Here is a 23,350-nt window from a genome sequence, read left to right as displayed (position 1 = left end):
CAGAGGTCACAGCATTATTTCCCCCAGTGTTGCCTGCTGAGCAAGATCAGGTTTGTTTCCCCTCTGAGTCAGAAAAAGTGGGGAAAGCCATAAAAATAAAGGGACTGTTAAGGGCATGGGCAGGACAGGGGCAGCAAAATGTTTCAAAGAGTGTCACTGCTCTTCACCCTGAATCCTTCTTGAATTTTTTCAAAAAGGATTCCTAGATGAAAAAAAAAAGGTGCAGAAAAATATTCCTCTTTTTTTTTTAAGATAGTAGTTATTGGTATTTTTTCAATTAGTTTTAATCATGGGGATTAACAGTACAGCTAAAGATACAGAAAGTTTACAGAACTTTTTGCAGATAAAATCCCAAAATATGGGAACTACTGTTTAAAGATCTACACCCCCTTTGTAATTTTATTTGAACTGTGGAAATAACTGTTTTTCTCTGATCACATTTACAATAATAACTCTTTGGACATGAAGAAATATTAATTCTTAGTTTCTTTTTATCTTTCAAGTTGCTTTCTACATCCAATTTAGGTTAATTCTGATCCTGAAGTGAAATTTCTTCTATTAGTTTCTCTCTTTAAGGCCGTGGTGCCTTGCACTCCCCACCTGACTTAGGCCATCCTACAAGAAGGCTTATTTATATGTATGCTCTTTGGTTTTGTTTTTGTTTCTATGGAATATAACCTGCAGGAAATCTGCATATGCACTTTTTATTTGAGAAGAAGAAACCTCTTCAATGAGGCATTCTCTGTGCTTGAACACTTTAGAGAACAGAGTATAAAATCAGTTAGATGGAAGCACAATCCAGAGCTATTCTCTGCCAGAAACACCATCTCAGCTCTCTAGCTGTAGCAGACCATACGTGGGGGAGCAGCCTTCACCCTCTGCTCCACTAGCATAACTCAAAAGCAGAGCCATGGAGAGATCATCCTGACATCATGTGGGATTAACAGACCTAATCCAAGAAATCATCAAGTCTAAAGGATTCTTTGGATCATATACAGTCAAAGAATGGGATCATTTCCTTTTAAATGTGCTCTGCTTTCCCTTCCAGGGTTTGCATTTCCAGGTGCAGACAAAGCATTTTCTGAGACATCATTTGACCGCTCACAGTCCTGCAAAGGGTTGGCTGTAAGTTTATACACAGTAGAAGCCAATGTCAATCTGCAATGAACTCTAGAGTTCATAATGAAGAACAGGTGAGAAGTCAGTTTCCTGCTCTTTACCTGGGGGACAAGGAGCACTGTTTTGGGACCTGGCTCCTCAGTAGACATCATAAATAACCATGCACAAAGCAGAAAAAAGAAAAAAGCTTCTCTCTTTCCATGAGTTAAGCACATACTTTAGGAGTAAGTTAATCATTCTGTTGTTTCCTGTCTCCTACCAATAAAAGACTTATTTTAAGTATGATGTATACTGGTCTCCAACAGAGCCACTCAATTTTTACAAAGAACCGTTGGATCTTGTTGGCAAAATCCACCAGCTCGCTGACTCCAGGTTTATTGGAGCTGCCAGATCCTGTTTGATGGCTTCCCAGCAGGGAATCCAGGCTTGGAGAAGAGAAGCCTGCAGGACTGCCTACAGGAATGAGAGGGACCTTGGCAATGTCGTTCCTTTAGAGACCCAGCGTGCCATTAGAGCGGCCCTGCAAGAGATGCACCTGCCCACAGCGGGTGTGAAACCCAGCAGCCCCACAAACCTCGGTGTGATGAGGTTTCAGGGCCAGTGGACTTGTGCTGCCAGCTCAAAACACGGCAGCCCTGGTCCCAGAGGTGGCACCTCTGCCGCTGAACCACACACACTGACAACATTTGGGTCTCTAATTCCTTCTGGAGTGCTTTGCTTCCTTGAAACCCCTCGGAGATCTCAATGCCTTTGACGCAAGTAGGTTCTTCCACATCTTCGATGGATCTTCCTTGAACACGGAGATTTTCATATCCGCAGGACCCCGCAGAGCCGCGGGCATCATCCACGGCCGACATCTGACGGCTTACAAGCCACCCTGAGAGCAGGGCCTGCAAGAAGCGTCCCTCGCCATCCATCACCCCACGGGGAGAAGCGGCGGAGGGGACGGCGGTCTCCGAGCGGTCCCCGGGTCCCGGCCGCGCACCCCGCGGAGCCGCCGTCGGGCGCAGCCACCGGCGGGGCCCCTGCCCGGAGCGCGGCTGACACCTGGCGGCTGCCGGCCCGCACGTCGGCCCCGGGCGGCGGCAGGGCCAGGCGGCGGCCGCGGGTCCCTCCGGAGCGGGGGCCGGGGCCCGGCGGGATGGGCGCGGGGCGATCTCGGTGCGCCGCCGCCGCCCGGGGCAGCTCCCGCCGCGCGCCCGCCGTGCCCGGGAGCGGCCGGCAGGGGGCGGCGGCGGGCGGCGGGCGGGGATGAGCCGCGCTCGCCGGGACCCCGCGCGTTCGCTCCTTCGCTCGTTCATCCATCCTCAGGGAGCATCCCGGCCGCCCCCGCCCCTCAGCACCGCCACCCCGCTCGGCGGCAGAACTGGGACGTGGAGAAAGGCCCCTTGCGGCAGCAGGACGCGGGCTCGGGGTCTCTCTCTGCCTGGCAGTGGGTCTCAGGGCTGCTGCTGTTCCCCTACCTTCTCTTTGAATCACACCTTCCCGATGCTCCTGCGGCAATCTGCTCCGCAAGGCACCTCGGAGATTTTGGAAGCCAATATTAACCACAAAGACCATTTGTGTCTCTCTTGTCAGAAAGCACGAGAACGTGTCTTGGCTTTTTCATCAGAGAAATAGCATGTGCTTTGGACAAAAGAGGCTGGTTGAACATGGGCTGTGCCGTCCTCCATCTCTTTGGGGTCTTGCTGAGAGCTGCTGGTCTTTCTTTTCCCCAGTAATTACCAGCAGAGTCTGTAACTAAAAAAAAAAAAAAAAAACCTACATACATTTTTTCACGGAGGTGTCATGGTTTTATGTCCCCCCTTTTCATTTGGAGTACAGAAGCAGTGCAGACTGTGGTAATGAGTCTGGCTGGCCACCCCAGCCCAGCTGGGGTGAGTGGCAGAGCCTGGCAGAGCTGGCTGGCACATTCTGGAGAACATCATGAACCCAGGTGATTGCCAGACTCCGAGGTGAAGTTACAGAGGGGCCTCATCTGACTTCACTCATGTGGCATTTCATTGGAGGGCTTTGCGCCGATCAGAATGATGGAGCATAGGCCAGCGTGTTGGCTCTGCAGGCTAATTAGTCTCTCAGACCTTCTGCTCCTCTGGAAGTCCCAGCCCGGCTGGGCAGGACGGGGCTTTGTGCTGCTCGTGTGGAGTGGCCAGGTTCCACATCTGTGGTGCTGGTATTTCACTGGTCTGCGGGGCTCTCATTTGGCCCATAAACCACAAACATCTGCTGGGGTTATGGTCGGCTTGTTGGCTGATTCCAGCAGGGGTGGTGACCTGCTGTACTAGTCAATCAGTTCTGGAAGAGCAAACTGGATGTAATGCAGAGGAGTTTGAGAGAGCAGGAAAAGCACTCAGCCAGTCAAAAACAAAAACTTGGTCTAAAAAAGAGTTGTGAAAATGGTAAAAGGCTGCAGCTTAATAACCTGGGCAAAGCACGTACTTATGCTCAGGTGATCTTACTCTTTTCCACACATTCTCTCCCTTGCCACCTAGATAGTTTTTTTTAATGCATGTTGACAATAGAGCATGCTAGTTTATCCACCCAGTAAGATAAGGAAAAGTCTAGACTCACTTCAGAGGAAGGAAATTTCGAGAAGAAAATGTGCCTCACACCCACACTGATAAAGTCCTCTTAATTTAATTTAGTAAGGGAATAGTTTATTTGAAAGTGATATAACAGTGATAAATTCACCGTAGTAGCTCAGGTTGCAATGACATCTTCAGCCATTAATGCGGATGTCATGTGTGTCTCAGAGAAATGTCATCATAGCTTGGCAGCCTGAGGAATGACGTATAAGAGACCAGCTCTGCTCTCCATCCCAGCAGTGCTGCCTGGAAGAATTTCACTGACCCTTCCCTCCACTTTCCTTGGATTGACACAGATGGACACTAAGATAGGAATGGACTGTCAAAGCTCTCAGCATTCAGCCTCATTTCTTTAAAAAAGAAGTCCCTGCTGCTGGTCTGATTCACCTCTCTTCTGTTCCACGGTAGATCCAGACTGATTCTGGGGGATTTGCACCGGCAGACAACAGAGGTGTCCTTTCTCAAGTGAAACGTACAGAGTTCTTCCCATTTAAATTCAGTTTAGATGCAGGAGTTTGGATGAAGGACTGTTGAAGCTACTTATCCCACCAGTTATTCTATAGTCTCACTGAGAATTTATTTCCAGGTCAAGCAGGGCACTACATGCTGAAAAGGCAAGGATGGAGCACAGCTCTGTGTAAATAATACATTAGGCCTGTACTGGACCAATTTCTACTGGCAAAACAGACTCTTTTTACAGGAACCTGGTCCAATTGGGACTTCCAGCAAACGAAAGTATTTTATAGAGCAACCTTGTAAACTACTTAGGGATTTTGAAAATAAACAAATAAAAGCGAGGATACTGTTCCTGTTCCTCAGTGTCTGATAATTTCCCAGGAGCATGGATGGCTGAAAAAAGATCTCTTTTCTCGTGGTTACATACCCTGCTATTTCAGGGATGTCACTCACTGGACTGCATTATCAAAAACATTTAATGAATCTCCCCTTGGGTTTGCATTCCTGAAGAAAGCCACAGCAGCCCAGATTGCAGTTCATGGCAGCCTAACTGCTTCTTGAAGCCCTGCTTACCCTGCTGGGCGACCTCCTTAGGTCTCCCCAAAATGCATAGGAGTTCTTGGTCCCCTTAGGAGCCCTTAAAAAGCCCGGCCAGAGTATTCACCAGCACGTAACCCTTTCAAAAGACAGGGGCTGGACAGGAGCAGTGTCAGGAGACTTCTGTAAAAAGCAGTCTACAAACCTGTGAGCTTAATGGACACTGAAATACGTGGTACTTTTTTTAAATCAACTCCTGTAAGTATTAGAGTAGGGAATAAAAATTTCCACTAGATTCTATATGGTGGGAAGATTATCTCTTTCTTTTGAATTCTCTTGGATTTTCCTGTGAGAGCAAATGTGTCTGACTGATAGTGTGTGGCTATCAGACACAAGGAAAATTATCTAATTTATAGCCTGTACTGCGAAAGCTACCAGCAGCAGAATAAAATAGTTCTCCATATGGCACCATAAAGGTTCCAAAAACTATAGTTAAAGAAAACAACAATGCTCGTAGAGAAATTCTCCTTCCATGTATCAAAAAGGGGTTACAGCAACAAGGCTGGTAAAGACTCACAAGAAGGAACGATGTCTTTGATTGTCTTAGATGAATTTATAGCTTTTATGTACAGGATTACAAGTATTAGATGCATCTTTGTGCTAACAGGGCTCATGTTTTGAAGTACAAGAAAACTCTACAGTTACATTCTGTGGAGGCTTCCACAGTTTGCCAAATGGAAAAACATTTGGAGGTTTGGAAAAATCTTGCACATAAATTACTAAAGGCACGAAGCGCCTGAAAGATGGATGAAATCAGAAGCCAAGGAAAAGCAGCGTGTGTGCCAAGGAACAAAAAAAAACATGTAATGATTTCTTTTAATGACTCTCCTGCAAAATGGAGAGCAAGCTTCCAGGGCATGTCATATTCTCATAAAAGCAGCTTGCCTGGGTGATGAGAAATACCCTGTAAGTGGTCAGACCGAGACCAAATTTTTCATCCTTTCTGCACGTAGCTCTCCATTGATTATGTTAAGTGCTACCCACTGGTTAAAAACACAGCAAGCTCATTGTCTCTGCCTGTGGCAAAGGGCAGCTACACACTTGCTAATTTCCTGATTTATGACACCCTATAGAAGGAATTGAAAATGGGCACAAGGCGGGGGGACACACACGCACTCTTAGGACAGAGGGAGATCAGGAAGTTTGCGATAAAGAAAAGGCAGGCTCTCGTCTGACATGTAATCTCTCTTTTGGCTTGAAGTAAACCTGCTCCTTCAAGGCTATGCCATCAACAGGGCCTGGCTCAAGTTTCACCACTAAATCTGAGTCAACAATCTCTAATCTGGACACTGGGCTCAGGATTCAGGCTCAGGTTGCAGTTGGAAGCAGACAACAGGGACACAGGGAGGTGGGGGTCAGGGGGAATGGGGAGAGGAGGAAAAAGACAATCTTTGTTTCTCACTTGACTGTCCGCATAAGGCTCAATTGAGGTTTTTTTTTTTTTTTTGTCATCTCCGAGATAAAACTTTGCACCTCTCTGGCCCTGAAGTTGCCTTCCTGACACTTATATTAAGTACAGAAGATGTATGTCCGAGAATGGGGGACATAAGTTTGCGGAGCAGCTCAGATTTGGAGTTCTTTTCATCTTTCTGACATGTGATACCGTGACATAAGCTGCCTGCAGTGGGGTTGCTATGCAGATATACAGTTTCTGAAAAGTTACACCAGGAAAACTAAAACCTACCGATGGATTTAGCATTTCACAAAGAAGAGGGATAAAATGTGTGGCAGTTAGACTCAAAAGCTGGAAAAGGTGAATTAAACTTTCATGAAAACAATCTCCCTAAAAACCCAAAAAGGATCAATAAGTATAGAAGTATCTTGTTGCATTCCTAGCCTTTGGGCTGCTGACTTAATCCCGCTACTGTATATAATAAAGGACACCCTGTGTGTTTAATGGCAGGGACAGAAAGAAGTGGGATATACTTGGGTACTGTTCCTCCTAATTTCACCCTCTTCCCCCGTCTTTGTTTCTTCTTTGCCATAATTTTATTTTGAAAAATAAAGACTAGAATAAAAAATATGTTGTCTGAGGCTTCCAGCCAAAAATGTGCCAGCACTTTCCCTTCCCACCGCCCCCCCAATCCTCCTCAAACTCCTTAGGCCAAAAGCCTTAACAAAAGCTGTTTTCTGTTTGGAAGATCTCCGGGTCCTGCGCTCTCTTTCCTAACCCCTAACACAGGAAATGATTTTATAATTCACGTTATTAAGGAATTCTACTCATGCTCCCCCCTCTTCCCACCTCATTCCCTGGATGTCGACCGACAATAAGCCTGTGGGCTGGCACCCATCCTCTCTGACCCGTCTGTGTCAGCTCCTCTACCTGACCCTGCTCATAAATCATCCTGCTGGGTCTCCAGTGAGGGTGTGCAGGCAACAGGGAGCTTTCCCCAGCATCCAGCTGTGCTCCAGCACTCGGGCCCTGCTCAGCCATGTGTTTTGGGAGATACCTGGGAGTTCTACAGCGGGCTGTTCCCGAGTCCTGCATGTGTGTCCAAACATTACGTTTCACATAAGGCCTGCCATGCCAAAGGCCATGATAGCAACAGGGATGTACTGAGTCAATCTCCCTTGGCTAGAATGAGAAACCACATCTCTGTGCCGAGGTGCTCAGGAGAGGGCAGGTAATGAGGGCCAGCATCACCCAGCACATGTGGGGCAGATGTGTCAGGGCAGCCCTGCCAGCCTGGCACGCTGCCCTGCTCCAAAGCTGCCTGGGTGATGCTGCCAGTGCTGCTGCCCCAGGGAGCTCTTTGGCTGCCTGCCCTCCCTGTCCTGCTGTGCTGAGGGCCCAGGAAGGGTGGAGGACACAGGGCTGCAGCATGCTGAAGTGAACTCCTGGAGCTGGCTTGGGGGAGGCTTCCTTTGCTTCAGAAGTGGGCTCTGTAATGGGTCAGTAAATGCAGCAACTCTAAAGCCCTTTTGGGTGGAGGAGCAGATGCCCTTGCTCCAGGAGAGAGCCTCAAGCACTAACTGGAGGACTGTGTTCCTCTTCCTGGCACTGTGGATGTCATCTTCATGTCTCTTCCCTGCAAAATGAAGAGACCCTCTCCTGCCTTTCTTGGCATACCTTGTGCCCCAGTAGACCGGCCAGGACAGATTGTATCACATCAATTCTGGCTTGGGACATGGGAAGGGATCACAGCCTCTCTCCACAATTTGTTTTGCATGTGCCTGTGTGGGCTTGATTCCTTCAGCTGAGGAAGGGGAGTGAAGCTGAGTCTCCTGGTCCCTCGGCAAACCCCCAGAGTACAACACTTTTCTGGAAAAGAAGGCAGCATTCCTTCTTCCTCAAGCCTTTTTCTTTTACTAAATAAGTCCAGCAAGCTCCTTCAAAAGCAGGCCTGCTGAGAGCTGAGAATCACAACATATCTCTGTCCCCAGCTATCTTATCAACAAATAACAAAAAACTTTCCTTCCCACCTGGGGCAGGATTCCACCTGCAGCATGGGCTGCTCAGATGTCACAGAGCTCCAAGAGGGAGCGGGTGAGGCTGCCCCTTCTTTGGGGACAGTCATGTGCCTGGACTATTGATGTAGGGACACACAACTTTTAGATGTTTGCATCATTTGTAAGGAAGGTCCTGGGCATCTGGCATTTGGTTGCCTCTCTGTGTCATGAGTATGCTTGGAAAACTTATTTCACTAGGGCAGTGGGTGAAGGGGCTGGGATACACCTGCTCCAGCAGATAGGTGATACTTTAGAGACCAGGGAATAGCTAGGAGAAAAGACAGTGTCAGTGGCCTAAGTTACTACTTTCTTCTTCCTTGTGGCTGGCCCAGTTCTTCACATTGTCACAGAACTTCAGGTCCCAGCAGGTCTTGACTGGCCAGCATGTCAGGCTGAGGGGCACCCCTGGATGAGATACCCTGTGCCCCTTGGGGGGCTGCAGTGCCCTGCAGTCAGCATCCATTGCACCTCTGAGGAGCCATGCTCCCACCATTCCTGGAAGCAAGCAGCCAGAAGCTGCTGTTCTGCTGTGCTTTTTCATAGCTCTCTGTGTTTTGCTGGTGCTTCCCATGTTTTGTGCAAAATGCCCCAGTATTGCTCAAGGTGGCAATGCATTTCTTTGCTCAATACCATATAAATGACAACTAAGATGTGTGGAAGTCTATGAAAAGTTGTTCTCCCCATTTAAAAACATTTCAGCTGTTATGTTCAGTGTGAAGCTGGTTCAACTCAGTTCTGGGTTCTCTCTCCCTGTGCTGCACACGTGTGGGTACTGAGTACCACCTTCCCTTACTCACAGATCCCAAATATCAAGTCAACTTCCAGTGAGAATGGAAGGCAAAACAATTTAAGAGACTGCTTCTTTTCTGAGTTACACCTCTGTAAATCCAGAGCAATTCCAGGGGAATCAACCTGAACCAGCATCAGCAAATTTGCTCTTAGTTTGCACACAGAATGTTTGTCATAGTTGTTATTATTAAATGATGTCTTTATATTCCAGGTCTATTTTTAAAACAAAGGCAATGAAGTTTGGCCATCCAGTTCTATATATGGACACTCCAAATGGCATTGAAATGCCTCATGCATGTGTTTGGCTGAGTGTTGATTTGAGTGTCCAAATATGGACCTCAGAATGGGATATCTCACTTGGATAAGCATCCTTGCAGATTTGGCTCACAGCACTTATTTGAACAAAGCAAATTTATTTCTATAATTTAGCACGGAAAAAGCACAAATTGTTTTCGTTTTGAGGGACATCCTTATTCACAGAATCGGGCCACTCAAAAAACTGTCATGTGTAGTAGTTCTGAAAAAAATAAAGCTCTCAAAATCATCTAAGACAACAGGGGAGGAAATTAATGCAGAGTGCTTGCAGTGCGCAGACCCCCTTCTATCACAAGGGCAAAATTCTCGCTGACAGCAAGAATTCAGTGCTAGCAGAAGGGCCCATGCAGCTTGATCACAGCAAATTCCCCCTCTGCCCCGGCAGTGTGAAGGGATGCACGCACGGCCAGCTGCTCTGAGACCCGAGGCAAAGCCGCCTCGCTCTGCTGATGGAGACGGTCTCTGCATCCCAAAAACTGCATGGCAGAGCTGGAGCCGTGGCTGCTGCACACAGGAACCTTCCCCTGTATCTCCCAGTGCACAGGATTTTCTTTATCTGGCTCGTTGATGGCAAGGCTCCCCAGGAAAGAGCTTGGCTTGGCTATTAGGTCTTAGTGCTCAATAAATAATGTCAGCAGCAGGAGAGCACTGATCTGCAAGTGTTTGCTGGGCTCCTGTTAATTGCAAAGGACCTCTACATCCTTTGTGTAATTCCATTCATTTTGTTGGCATCGTACAAGGGATGGATTTGGCCTCAGAAATAAAGCAGGTTTCTCTTGAATAATGTATTGTACCATTTGGTCTGCATTTTCCTCAAGGTTTATGTATACTTGGATATTCCTCCCCATATATGCAGCTGGAGATATTTTTTTAATAGCAAACAATGAACTGATTCAGCTGTTCAAAGCAGTTGTTCGCATTCTGAATTTTGGGGTAAGATGTTAAGAAAGTATAAGGTGAGCAAATTCTCAGGAAAGCTAAGGCAAGTTTGTGATCACTGGAAACATGTGAAGCCAACTCTAGCCTAGATCACTTTCTCTACCTCTGCTGTCCTGATGATTTTTGACAAGCTGATTCCATTTCTGGAAAAGAAAACCAGTTCACCAGAGAGAAAGATTTCTCTAAAGAGTCTGTTGTTTTTCAGAAGAGTGAAAATGTGTGCTAACAATTCTGGACCACTGACAAAAGCAAAATCAATACACACGGCCTTCGTTTTACAGCCAAGTTCAGATGAATAAATAGAGATGCAGCAAGCTGTTTACTAGGGAGACAAGCTTTACTCTACATGCCCTTCCAAGCAGGCATGCTTAGGCTGTTGTTGTTTGCCTTACATGGCTGGTTAATGAAATCAGTCAAATAGTTCCAGAGCTCACCGGACATTTCCAAGCCCTCCATCAGCAGCGCTGGCTGTGCCGGCCAAGAGCTGGGAAGCAAACGCTGTTGTGTGAGATAGCTGTGGCAGAGGTCTGGGGGCACTTGGGAGGAGTTTGGTCCTTTGAAGAACCTCTGATTTCAAGGGAGTTCATGCACAGAAAAGCCCCATCCTCACAAAAGGCAGGCAGAATACTCCCTGTACATTGCCCCAGAGGCGGCATGAGAACAGTGTGCTTGCACAGATCCTCCCGAAATCAATGAAGCTGCAGCCACTGCATCTATCCAGGGATCTTCTCCAAGATCAGGACCTAACTCTGCACTGTGCTAAGTGCAGGATTTTTTCTCCCCACACCTTAAACACTGCAGAAAGTGAGAAGTGTCAAGGGAGGCATGAAGATGGAAGGGACATAGATACAGCTTTCAAGAACAACTTACACATATTTTTCTGTGGCTTCAGACTCAGGGGTCTTCTTGTCTGTGACCAGGCAGGTATAGGAATGAATAACTGCATGCACAAAGAGGGAAAAAAAAAAAAGAAAAATAAAACAACAGCACATTTAAGTGCATTTTTTTTTCTTGGAGATTTATTTTGTTTTAATAAATCTGACACCAGTCAGGGAGAGAGAAAAGCGTTGCAAGACCGAAAGGAAAGCAGAGCACGCTGAGGGTGCTTCAGATTCTTGCTCTCTTGAAGATGTTTCATCAAAATGTCTTTGAGCTCTCTCCCTAGACTCAGGAGTTGTTGGATTCCCCCCCCACCCACCCACCTTTTTTTTGTTGATTTTTTTTTGTTTGTTTGTTTGTTTTTTTAAAAAGCGAGCTTACTCGCCCGGTGTGATTTCCAAGCTTTCACAGCTCTAATAAATAAGGAGCACCTGTAAAACAGTAGCTTGACTTAAGTGAATCTGTACAAAGGAAAATATAGAAATACAGTATATACATAGTGCTCATAGTGCACCATCACTACAAGGCTCTGGTTCAACTGACTCTGCTGCCCTGCTCCCAACACCACTGACACAGAGACTCTGCTCCCTCCTCTCTTCCCCGCAGCAGCCTTATAGAAAAGGTGTACTCTGAACACTCAAGAGTGAACAATTGCTTTATTCGAGTTAGTAAACAGTTACACTGAATCACAAGGTGATCTGAATTTTTTTTTTTATGTTTTTTTCTTTCTTTTTGATTTTTTGTGGGGTTTTTACGTGTTTTTGTATTTTTTTTCTTTTCTTTTTTTTCTTTTTTATTTGTCAGAATGGGATACTCCACAACTCTCTTACCAATTCAGTGCCAGTATAACATGCTCTAGTGTACTTTTGGACTCTTGGCTACAACTGTACAAGTGCACACAAGTAAATTCTACCCTGTTATCCTCCACCCACTGATTGAGGATCAAATTGCACATTTCTCTTAACCATGACAGGAGAAAGCAAACAGTGAAACAGAATCATGGGGGATCTTTCTCACTTTACCCTTGTTTTCATTGGTTTGTCCATACCATTCTAATTATCATGAAAGGGCTATGCATATGGAGAGATTGTCTCACTGCCTTCCTGGATCACTGAAAACCATCAGGGTTGAAATTTCATCCAAGTCTTTCGTGACGCCCAGCAAATATTCCCCTCAGATTATTTTACACCTTGAGGGAATTTTGGTCTTTAGTTCAACACTCTTGCTCTGTTCCCAAATGGGGCGCTATTTAGGGGAATTTAAAGAGAAAGCTGAGAAGAATAAACATTTACTGAGTTCTCTTGGCATTCAGTCTCTGAAAAACCACAGTATAAACTATTCATGCTGCTTCTTACATCTGTCAAATCAAAAATTAAAAGCCATAAAAGTGTAACACTGAAAATATGGCATTAGAAAGGATAAAGGTGGCCTTTGTAAAAATAACAAGGAAAGTATATTAGCCAATAAAATATTCTAACTCTTCATTTAAAAGTGCATCATGGGTAGGATAGAGATGACTCTGAAGCGTTGCTACTCCAGTATTACCCCTCTCCCCCATCAAAACTTGAATAGGTCCAAAACCATACAATGCAAATCACGATTCTTAGTGTAGCAGCAAAACCACAGCAGTTTTTCAAAGGAAAAAAAAATTTAAAAAAAATCCGTATCATTGTCCAGTCTCAAATATCTGAACTTCGAAGTCAGTGAGGGAAAAGTACCTATGTTGGTCCATGTGGTTTTTGAAACCCGGGTGAAAAATCCCCCCCAGCAAGAAACGAAGAGGAAAAAGCGTTCCGAGAGGAGAAGAGGGGTGGTTGCAGGAATGCTGAGCACACTGTGTGGATCTATGATGTGCTGTCTTCTGGGTCAAAGGCACCCGTGGGACCGAGACTTCCTCAGGGGCTTCATGACAGGAAGCTGCTTTCTTTGCTGGACTTTCAGCCAGAGGGGTGGTGAGCGGACCAGCTGGTGTCATTCGGTGCAGTGACGTGGTTTGCTCTGCTCCCTTTCTCCATGCAAGGTACCCTGTCAGTGAGCGCTCCTGCAAAGCAGACAAGCAGAGGGGGTCAGGGAGAGCGGCAGGAGGCTCACTGCAGGCAGGCTGGGCGCTGCCTGAGCTCACGTCCCACTCAGCTGGGCAGGCAGCCAGGCAGGCACAAGCCCGCTGCTCCGGCCTCGCCGGCCCCGCGTGCCTCGAGGGCCATTGGGACACGCACCCTCCAAGGCTCCTGGAAAGGAAGATGGAGGAACTCCTGTGATATAAAGCCAGAAGTTTTATAGTCAATTCTGAACAACACCCTGGCAGCTATAAGCTCCCGAGTCTTACTGTTTCTAGGGGACACTGGGAGATACACCATTGACTTCCCTTGTCAGCTGGGCACGTAAGCTACCTTGCAGCAATTATCCCCCAGGTCTCCCTAGACAGTGAGCTTTGGACTTCATCTCCTTGGATGGGATCTGACCCTACAGATTTGGACTGAAACTCCGCAGTACTTATCAGCCTTAGTTTTGGTGCTGGGGCACACTTCCCTTGTCAGTCTGCTCCACGATCTCCCTTTCACACTGGCTCCTCTGCAATCCCCCTCAACAACGTGCCTGTATCCCCTTGCCAAACCTCCACCCTCCTTACAGCAGAGACTGGAGGGCACATGGAATATGTCGACCAGCATAAACTTCCATGGCATGGAGACCATGATATCTAGGTTAAGGAGTAAATGTTTGTGCTTTCAGGCAATGTGCCCAGTGAGATGAGCTTCTTTGTGTGTACAAAGAGCTGTGAACAAGAACTAGACTGAGAATTGGGATCTATCCACCTACTAAGGTGAAGTACACAACTGCTTTCTGTCACATTTTTTGGCTTGAAGTCTTGGTGTAAAAAGGGAAGCAGAGAGAATTAAACCCGCAATGTCGGAAGCCTTACACTGCTCTCTCTTTCCATACATCAATGGAAATGAATTTCCATACATCAATGGAAATGAATTTCCATCCCTCACTAACCAGTCTCACAGTACGTGGTACAGCACAGACCAATAAGGGATTTGGGAGGGAAGGCATAAAGAGGTTCAGTGGCTATTGATGCTTTCTGCCTGGAGCAGAGCTGTGTAAGTTCTGTCTATTTTCCCCGGGTGCAGATGGACTCTTGTAACAGGGTGTGCAGAAGGACGAGAAGGACCTTCCCTGTTGACTGGCTCATATGGCAGTAATCGCGTTTGACGAATGCATCTTTGTAGCAATCAAGTTACAAAATAAAAATCCGTATCAGGCATCACAGGCAAAGTTCTGTAAAGAAATGAGAACACAGCAGTCATCACTGCTTCAGAGCTCAATGCTACGCACCTCGTGCCAGCACTAGCGTGCATGACCAGCACAATAAAGTCAGCTATTTATATCTCCCCCCAAAAAAACCCCAAATTACTTTTTAGGAGAGCGACATATGCTCTTCACCCTAGCTGAACCTGCTTTCAACACACACCAAATATTGCTGATCAGATAGAAAAATTGCATCAACCACAGAAGAATTTTCATTAGGGTAAAGCCATGGAGCTGAACTTATGTGAGCTGTGCTGAGGTAAGCACACTGGGTTTTGCTTGCTTTCCAAAGTCAAGTAGGTCTGGGCTGATCCTGGGTTGGAAGACCACCTAGAAGTTAGAGGCAGGCTGTAGTTCAAACTGAGGAAGCAGCATGGAAAAGATGAGGGAAAGAGAACAAGTAAGAAGGCTCATTTCTGCCCTATTGTTAATGTGGGGGGAAGGAGAATAACCCAACTGGATGATGACCCAGCTCAAGCAGGTGGCTTGGAGGTTCATCTGTGTGGGCTCAGACAGGGATGCAGTGCTTCCATGCAACTGGTGAGAGCTGCATTGGTGCCCTGCATGGCTGTTAGTCAAAACCTGAGCAATTGGCAGCTGTGACACAAGCTGCACTCACCCACACAGAGCTTCCTCTTTGGCTGATGCCTGACATGTGAGGATTTAAGGACTTAAGTCCTTGCTCAGAGCAGCACAGAATTAGAGCATGGCAGGACAATTTGGCAGCTCAGGCAAAGCCTCCCCCCTCTTTGCTCCCTCTCTGCAGTTACCCAGCTATTTCCAGGCGCTGTTGCAGAGCCACAGCCCTTTGTTCTGTGGTGGGAATCTTGGTCCTCCTTGGTAGAGCCAAATGCTGGAAGTGTTCCTCACTTCCCTGCCCCTCCATGCTGAGGAGCTGGGTGGCTCAGCTGTGGGGAGATGTCTGCTCCCCCACAGCCAAGCACTGATCCCTGTGTATCTGCTCCCAGCACTGCCCCAGGAGCCAAGCTTGGCAGCACGCTCCTGATGGCCTCCAGAAAGAGCTGCTTTTCCACAGTGTCCTCCCCAGGCATGTCCTGCTCCCTCAGAGGGCCATGTCATTGACATGGCTTTGGACTCATCCACACATCCAGACGCACACACAGTTTTTTCCATGGTTGCTTCCCTGTCATTCTATGCCCCATTGAACACTTCTGTCTCCAGATTCACATCTTATTGTTCAGGAAAAATTAGAGACTGGGTGGGGAGGGCTGAAACAACCGTTGATGTGGACTGGCATGGCAGAGTTTCCATAATTTAGCACAGCACTTAATTCACCCAGACAATGAATGCTGATGTGCTAAAAGAGGCCTGGTTCATCTGGGACATGCATGGCCCTAGAGTAAAGGCGCTGCAATTATTTTCTCAAGGAAACTGTTCTGAAGATAAACCACAAGAGTGCAGCTAAAGTCAGCATGGGAGCAAGCTCAGCCCTGGAAACACTCGGGAATCATCTGTTACTTGTAATAGTTCTGTAATTTTTAATTTTTTTAAATTTTTTTTTACAATTCTTAAAGCAGTTCAAGCTTCTTCATTAAAACCTTCCCCATTTATCTTTCCGTGAGCAAACGGAAGGGATGCCACATTGCAAAAGACAGGGAGGGCTTTTAGCTCAAATGGGAGAACAAGCTGAGTCCTTAAGCACCAATGCTATATTTGAAAGATAGTGATTTCCTTCTGCTCTGACCTTGTAAGCTAAAGATCCTCCTCAGCTTTGGGTCGCCTGTGAAACTCAGGCTCTCCCTTCTACTGAAACATGAGCTGCAATCTGAGCAAACATTGAGACTTTAGGGAATGCATTGGGGAAGAGCCCTGGGATTTGCCTTCTATGCCTAGGGAGAAGAAGTGGTAAAGACACCCCCAAGTCTATGAATTATTGCACCATTTTCTCCAGGCTGTTACTGACAGGGGGGGGTCTCTGGTTTATATTTTGGGGCATTCTGAGGTATGTACATGGATCATGCAAAGAGGAAAATGCCATCATGGTTTTGGACTTCTAATCTCTACATTGGAAGCGACCCCTATGGCAGACCACAGAGCCTGCCAGGGCCAGTCCTGATTGTAATTTGGTATATCTCCACAACAGCAAGGCAGCCCAGTCTCCTCCAGTTAGTGCAGCACCAGTGTGTTTGCCAGCCTTGTGAGTAGTGAGCTTGGGGCAGATGTGGCAGAAGATATGATTTTCCTCTGAAAAAAAAACAGACAAATTTTCAACAAATTCTCCCATTCTAAGCTGGGATAAAATTGAAATTTTGCAAGGTACTTTTAAAAAATAACAAAAAAGCAACCACCCCCCACCCCCTCAAAAAAAAAAAAAATCCAAATCAAACTGAACCAAACAAAAAAAAAAAAAAAACCCAAACTGAAAAACTGAAACAGAAGATCAACCAAATCCAGACAGTTTCTACTCTCCTTTCCTGAAAACAGGCTACCACTGTGATGCGATAACCCTTCTTTAAACCTCCAATTTTGTCTGAATCAGAACAGTAACTTCAACTTGCATTTCAGCAGTCTCCTGTGAGCCTAAACCACTATTCCAAGGTGCTTCCCAGTTTTGTTATTCAACCTGATCTCTCCAGTAAAACCAGTAAAATAGCCAGAGAAAGGCAGTTTAACTGTTGTTGGTGGTAAGGAGGAAGGTGAGGATGGGTGTCTTGCTGAGCCACAGCCTGTACCTCCCTGAGAGAGGCCTCCTTCTCACCTGGGCTACACCTGGGCCCGGCTTTTTAACCTGAAATGTTACTGTGGGCCAGAAAATTATAACAATTACAATTACAAAATTTTCTGAAGCAGCAATGAACCTTCTTAGTGAAAAGTTTCAGCATCCGGTATCAGGAAGCAATCAGCATTTTCCCATTTTCCCATGAACAACTCCACTGTCCACAACCACCCAGGAATTCATGCCTGGCACTGTCCCCACGGGGTTTCTCCCTGGTTCTCACTGCCCTTCTTCTGGTTCTTTTCAAGTCTAAACAAGAGCAGATGCACACTCATCCAAAAGCAAGGGGGCATGCACAGGTAGCAAAAATGGATTATCTTGTCACATGGATTATCTTGTGGGAGAAAGAGGAAGAAAAGCTCATCCAGAGCACATAAGGAGCAAGTGGGTGAAACCTGGCATAGACCTCAGTACAGTGTCAGGCACCTTAGGGCATCTCCCTTATCCTCAGCACTGAACTGGGCACTGAAAAACCTGGATTGAGCCCAAACACTGCTTTAGATTTTCTCTATTTCTCACCCCAAGAAGAAAGGAACAATGTTTTTACCACCAAGATAACCATTTCTGCAATAATTGGCAAATTGCTTCAAATAAAGCTGAACTGGATTTTAGCTGGTCTTTCAAATTTAGGGTCACAATTCAAATTTTCAATGAATTTGTCATGTATCCTTTCTAGTCGTGTTCAAGGTTCTCTCAATTGGAGAATTCCTGTAGGAAAGGGCTTTTTTTTTCTCCTCTTTTTGGATGAGGAACTTAGAAGTTGCAGCACAAGTACTTCATGAAACCTTATAAATATTTGGAGCATAAGCAGACGACACAAAGTTTTATATTTAACCACGTGGGCTCCAAATAAATAGCTGAAAATTGCCTTAACCATAGGTTTCAATATCAATCACCTGATGATGGGATGCAGATCTTTCCAGAGAGGTCAGAATTCCATAGTTATGTCACTCAACACTACCCAATCCTGAAACCCCCTATTTCTTAATTTATTTTTTTTTTAAATATCAGCCTTAATAGAAGAGGATTACATTATACTGCATCAAAGTCCAAAACTGGGACTGGAAGATGGAGCACAGCAGGGAGTAGGGGTGTCCTCTCAGCAAACACACTTCAGCCTCTGTGCCTTTAGATAATTTGTTACTGAAGGTTGGCTCGAATTTAAGGCAGCAACGTTTCAGAAACACTTGGAAAAGCAAGCCAGCTGCAGGGCGGATATCATTACAAATTGAGACACATGTTGTACAGGAATACCATTCTTCTCAAATACCAAAGTTGCGTCTGGGGAAGCAAAGCCACGCAAAGGAGTCGGAGGCAGGACCTCGATCTGCAACGTGCCGAGGGCCTTCAACTTGCATTAGAGGCACCAAGCACTGAGTGCACACAGTACTGAGCAGGATCAAGCCCAGATATTTAATCAGCTGTAATTTTCATGGTAGAAGCAAACATTAAATAGTTGAGGGTTCTGCAGAATGTTAGAGGTTACTCCAATTCATGGCACTCACGAGATGATCGCACACGTTTCCAAAGACAACTTTTCAGTCCCGCGAGTGCACTGCAGCTCATTATCAAAATAATGTAAATAAGGTCATCATTAGGAGGTCACAGCTGTGAGGCTTTGACTGGTGGAGGGACCCAGAAACGTGCTTACCTTTATGGGACCAACAGGAGAGACTCAGCAGGTAATCTGGAAACAAAAATTGCTTCAGAAAGTCTCGCTTGCCACCGTCTGATTTCCGTCTGATTTCTTGGTCAAAGAGCTTTGTTTCTACTTTTCTTCAATCTTCCACTGTGTTTTTTTAAGCAATAATTTAATTTTATCTTAAAATCTATACCTCACTGCTTGAGTATGTCCAACCAAAGTCCTCAGAAGTATTTTGCTCCTTTCTCTCACACTTTCAGGTATTGCTTATAAGTCTGTCAAACAGTTTATAATCTTCTCACAGTTGTTCAGAGCTCACTGCTCCGCACTGAGGTTGGCCATGGTGTTTCAGGGTCAAGCTTCACAAAGGCTGTGAGGTGCTTAGCTCCTCATCAGATTTCAGTGGCAATCAGGCACATACCATCCAGCATCTTGGCCCCTGCATGTCAAGGCAATCGATGTCCAGATGATGTTTTTACAAGTGTTTTTACAAGAGTCTGTTTTACTATGGTCTTTGTTGTTAGGGGCTCTGTATTTAATTATGAGTTGTGCTTTCCTCCCCACCCCCATAAAATTTCCCTGTACCACCGACTTTAGTAGCTCGACAGCACAAGGACAGGCTGATGAAGAATTCAAGCCTCCCCATAGGGCTGTTTCACACTTAACACTTTTCAGTGCAGCCAAACCTGCTTTGAACCAACTTAAATAAGAGGAGCATTTTAGACCTTATAAGTATGAAAGTGCCTGATCAGTCTTTAAAGCCTGGCAAAGAATTATGAGCAAGTCATTGTTTTAACATGAATGTGGGTTGCACCAACTTAGGGAACGCATGGTGCTTATTTCAGTTCAAATTATTTCAATTTCATAAGACAATTAAAACTAATAATGGCAACTAAGCACCAAAATTATTTCTGAAATTGGTGGTCTGAGGTCCTGGGAGCTGTCAGGTAGGCTACAGTCCATAGGTGTCATAGATTCTTCAGATTTCTGTGGGTCTGTCAATTGAGCTATGCCCTTTTTGGCTGTCAAGTTCTGGCCGTGTGTGTTGCTTGCCAACAGCCCTAGATGATTATTACCTTTACAAATCAGACCAGGTGTAGTTATTTTCTAAACTGAGTTCAAGAATCAGATTTCATATTTGAAACATGTGCCCTAGGAGGTTTTATAGAAAAGCAGGAGGAGCCCATCAGAAATCAGCACTTGTTCCTTTGATTCAAAGAGTGTGCAGTGATCTATGGCAGCGTACCACGAGCCTGCTATTTACTGCCACTGAGACGGAAGTTAGCACTCCCACACCCCGGCAGCAAGATGTGGGAGCTGAAAGCTACCGTGGAAGTATGTCATTTTATACTTCACTATTTTGAGAACCTTTGTTTCACTTTTCTTTCCTTTTTTTTTTTTTTCCTGGGAAATCCTTTTTCTGATCTAATATACCTGAGAAGGTATACAGGCAATTTTGAAACATAAGATCACACTGCTAGAGTCAGGCGGCTCTCAAGGGCAAAGCTTCAGTTCCAAGCAAATGTGTTTAAGGCTTTGTGGTGTTAAAAGTCTCTCCTCTCCCCCTTTGGATAAATGGAAAATTTCTGTAGGCTCAAAAGAAGCCAGGTGAAGGAAAACTTCTGAAGCAGAAGAGTAGGTGTTAAGTGTATGAGTCCAATTACTCTGCTGATTTAAATTAGTTTGGCACCAGTGGAACTATATCCAGTTAAAATTAGCTAAGGCTCTGGCCTGTAATACCATGTCAACAAAGATGACTAGCAAAAAAATGTATTCAAATACAGAAAAACTGTTTTCAACTACATCTTTAAGGTCAAATTTTGTCAGAGCAAGCTGGGAAGAGGTAAGAAAGATGTTGGTAGATAGATACCACAGTGACAGAGGAGATCTAAAATCTCTAAGGCTAAAAAATGGAGGTTAATAGCTATGCCCCCTGCCTCAGGAATCCAGAGCAGAGTGGGAAATCTCATGCTGGCTCATTATGGGCAGAGGAGCTCAAAATGGGATATATACTACTTCTGCTCTGAACTGAGTGTTCTGCATGCTGTATATTTTTACGAGTACAGTGCATGGACTAAGTTGAAGGTTTGGGCCTTTCACACAGTAGATGCTGACCCTGGGACCGACAGGTTGGCTCTGTAGGTGGCCATACACCGACTACTACTTCTGAAAGAAATTCTGCTGTCACAAGCAGGAAACTCCTTCCTTTCCTGACCCCTCCGTCCCCAACATAGGATTACCCAACACACACACGCACACACACAGAAGCTAGTTGTGAGTTCAGCATGTGCCACTTCATTTTCTCATTTAGTTTAACATAACTATCACGTTAAATCCAAGCAGACCTCAGTGTTTTCATTTCTTTCCTTTAGGAAACATTGAGATCAAAGCTGGTGGGTTAAAACTGATCCCGCCAGGGCATAAAGCATGTAGGCAGGCAACACTAACACTGCTAATTTTAGAAACTCACATTGCTCAAACTTGAAAATATAACACTCAACAGAATACTCTTCCTAGCTTCATTCCTTTATCATAGCAGGACTTTGGCACTGAGACGTCTTTTGATAGTTTTTCAAACTGCATCAAGTTAAAACAGCTTGACAGTCCACATCCTGATGGAGAAACTAAACTTTAACATCGAGGATTACGTTGCTGATTAGCACTTTCAATAATCAAGTAATTGGTACATTAAATAATCCAGAAATTGGCAACTTGCCCAAAAAGGTCACGCTTGCACTGATTCCTTTTTAGAGAGTCCATGTTGCTGTTACATGAATTCAATCTGCCTGTCCAGAACTCTAGCGTAAAAATATTTGGCTAATTTCCTTCTTGTCACACAATTTGATGGGAAATAAAATCCAGGAAAAGTTGCACATTAGAGCAATATGTTCAGATTTTCCAATTCAAGTAGGTGAGAAGCAAAAGGGAAAAGACAACTGACTGGGCTTTTTTTCTCCCAGGTTAGTGTGGCCAGTGCTATCAATACAAACCTCCAAGGGCCCAAATCAACCCACTTGTTAGTGCAGCTTCTATCCTCCTTCTAATTTATTAGAATTTGTATGAGGTTGGAGTGTCTATTAAGATATCTTCCCCACAACTGGGCTGCAGAAGAAGGGTATTATCTCCCTGCTTCCTGAGGCCTGGGCAGGAAGAACTGACCCATGGGCATGGCAGAGGTCAGGGCTGCGGGTGCAAGAGGCTACACTGATGCTCTCCTCTCCCTGTTGTCCCCCCTGCACAGACACAGACAGACTCTGAGCCCTGCTCAGTCCTCACAGGCAGAAATCCCTCACAGGGGAGGGCAGAAACCTAAGGCAGAGCCCTTCTGCTCCCCCAGACTGGCTGTGACCAGCAATGCTGAAATAGCAAAAGGGCTCTGCAGGAAACCACAGAGTCCTCACCTCAAATCAATCATCAGAGCTGCACAAATCACTTGTGCGTGCCTTGAGACGCTCAAAACCCACCCGCATTTCACTGAGGTACCCACTGGAATGAGATGGTTACCGTGCTGTTTACTTCTGTAGAGTATTTGGAGTATCCTCTTTCCCGTGGAGCACGTAAGGACCCTGGTCTCCCATATCTTCTGCACAGAGACTACTTCTTTTCTTTTCCTGGAGAACGAGGGGATGGACACAGACTAATAACCATCACCATGCCGTGCTACGCTACTGCACGAGCCCCAGGGGTACGGCAGACGCCTAGGCTGGGCTTCTTAACTTCCAGTGCCTATGTGGACATCTAGGTTTGTGCCAGTCACCCTAAGTTTGCCTCATTGCAGGCAGAAATAGGCACTCCTGGGGCACAACTCATCTGAGCTGTCTTAGCTGTTGACTCTGGGATGAGCTCAGCTGTCTCTTTGAAGTGCCTGCTTCTCTAGGTTAAAGAGAGTTTAGACAATTAGCTCAGCTGCATCTTTGTTACAGATGTCTGTATTGGCGAGATTAATCTTGCTTGGCAACCTGAAAACTTTCCTGTAAGACAACCCTTACACTGAGGCAAAGAAACATGAAAAACTCAGGATGAAAGGGAAAATCGCTATTGGTGAGGATAATCACAATGGCAGTTATTGACATTTAGAGAATACAAAGGGCTGAGGACAGTAACTGAATGATAAAGAATCCTTGTCTTTCCAATGCAGCTTGTTCAATTTGCCAACTTTCTCTCTCAAATACTATCTGTGATGTCATGAATAATCATGTCAACAGGCAAAAATACACAACTCGGTGGAGCCAGAAGTCTCTCTGAGGGTTTAGGCTCTGGCTTTGAATGATACTAAACTCTTCTTGGGACTGGAACCTTGAAGAGGCAGCACTGCTGTAACCTGGATAGTCCAGGCAAGCAGAAATAGATGCTAAGAACCAGCCTGTCTTTGACTACAGAGTAAGCACATAAATGTGGAAGTGTTGTAGCACTGTCTTGAAATAAGCAGCTATGAGGAGCTTCAATCAGGTGGGAAAGGAAGGGTTAACCATGGCTCTCCTGAAATTTAATAAAAAGCATACAGCAAAATAGAGGCCTTCTCACTAGATCAAA

At 45.6% G+C, this 23,350-nt stretch overlaps 1 protein-coding gene across 2 annotated transcripts in view; it reads right to left on the bottom strand.

Annotated features, from left to right (window-relative positions):
- Positions 1–11,471: 11,471 nt before the first annotated feature.
- The window catches only part of SOBP (sine oculis binding protein homolog), a 113,497-nt gene continuing 101,618 nt past the window's right edge, over positions 11,472–23,350 (bottom strand). For both annotated transcript variants that reach the window (XM_084203365.1, XM_084203366.1), the window contains one exon: positions 11,472–13,170. The gene's annotated coding sequence lies outside the window, so the exon portion shown is untranslated. The remainder of the gene's footprint in view (positions 13,171–23,350) is intronic.

Source organism: Fringilla coelebs (genome assembly GCF_963513975.1).
Source record: "Fringilla coelebs genome assembly, chromosome: 3".
Lineage (NCBI taxonomy): Eukaryota > Metazoa > Chordata > Aves > Passeriformes > Fringillidae > Fringilla > Fringilla coelebs.
Note: the sequence above shows the minus strand (reverse complement) of the source record. Positions and strands in the feature narration are given on the sequence as shown.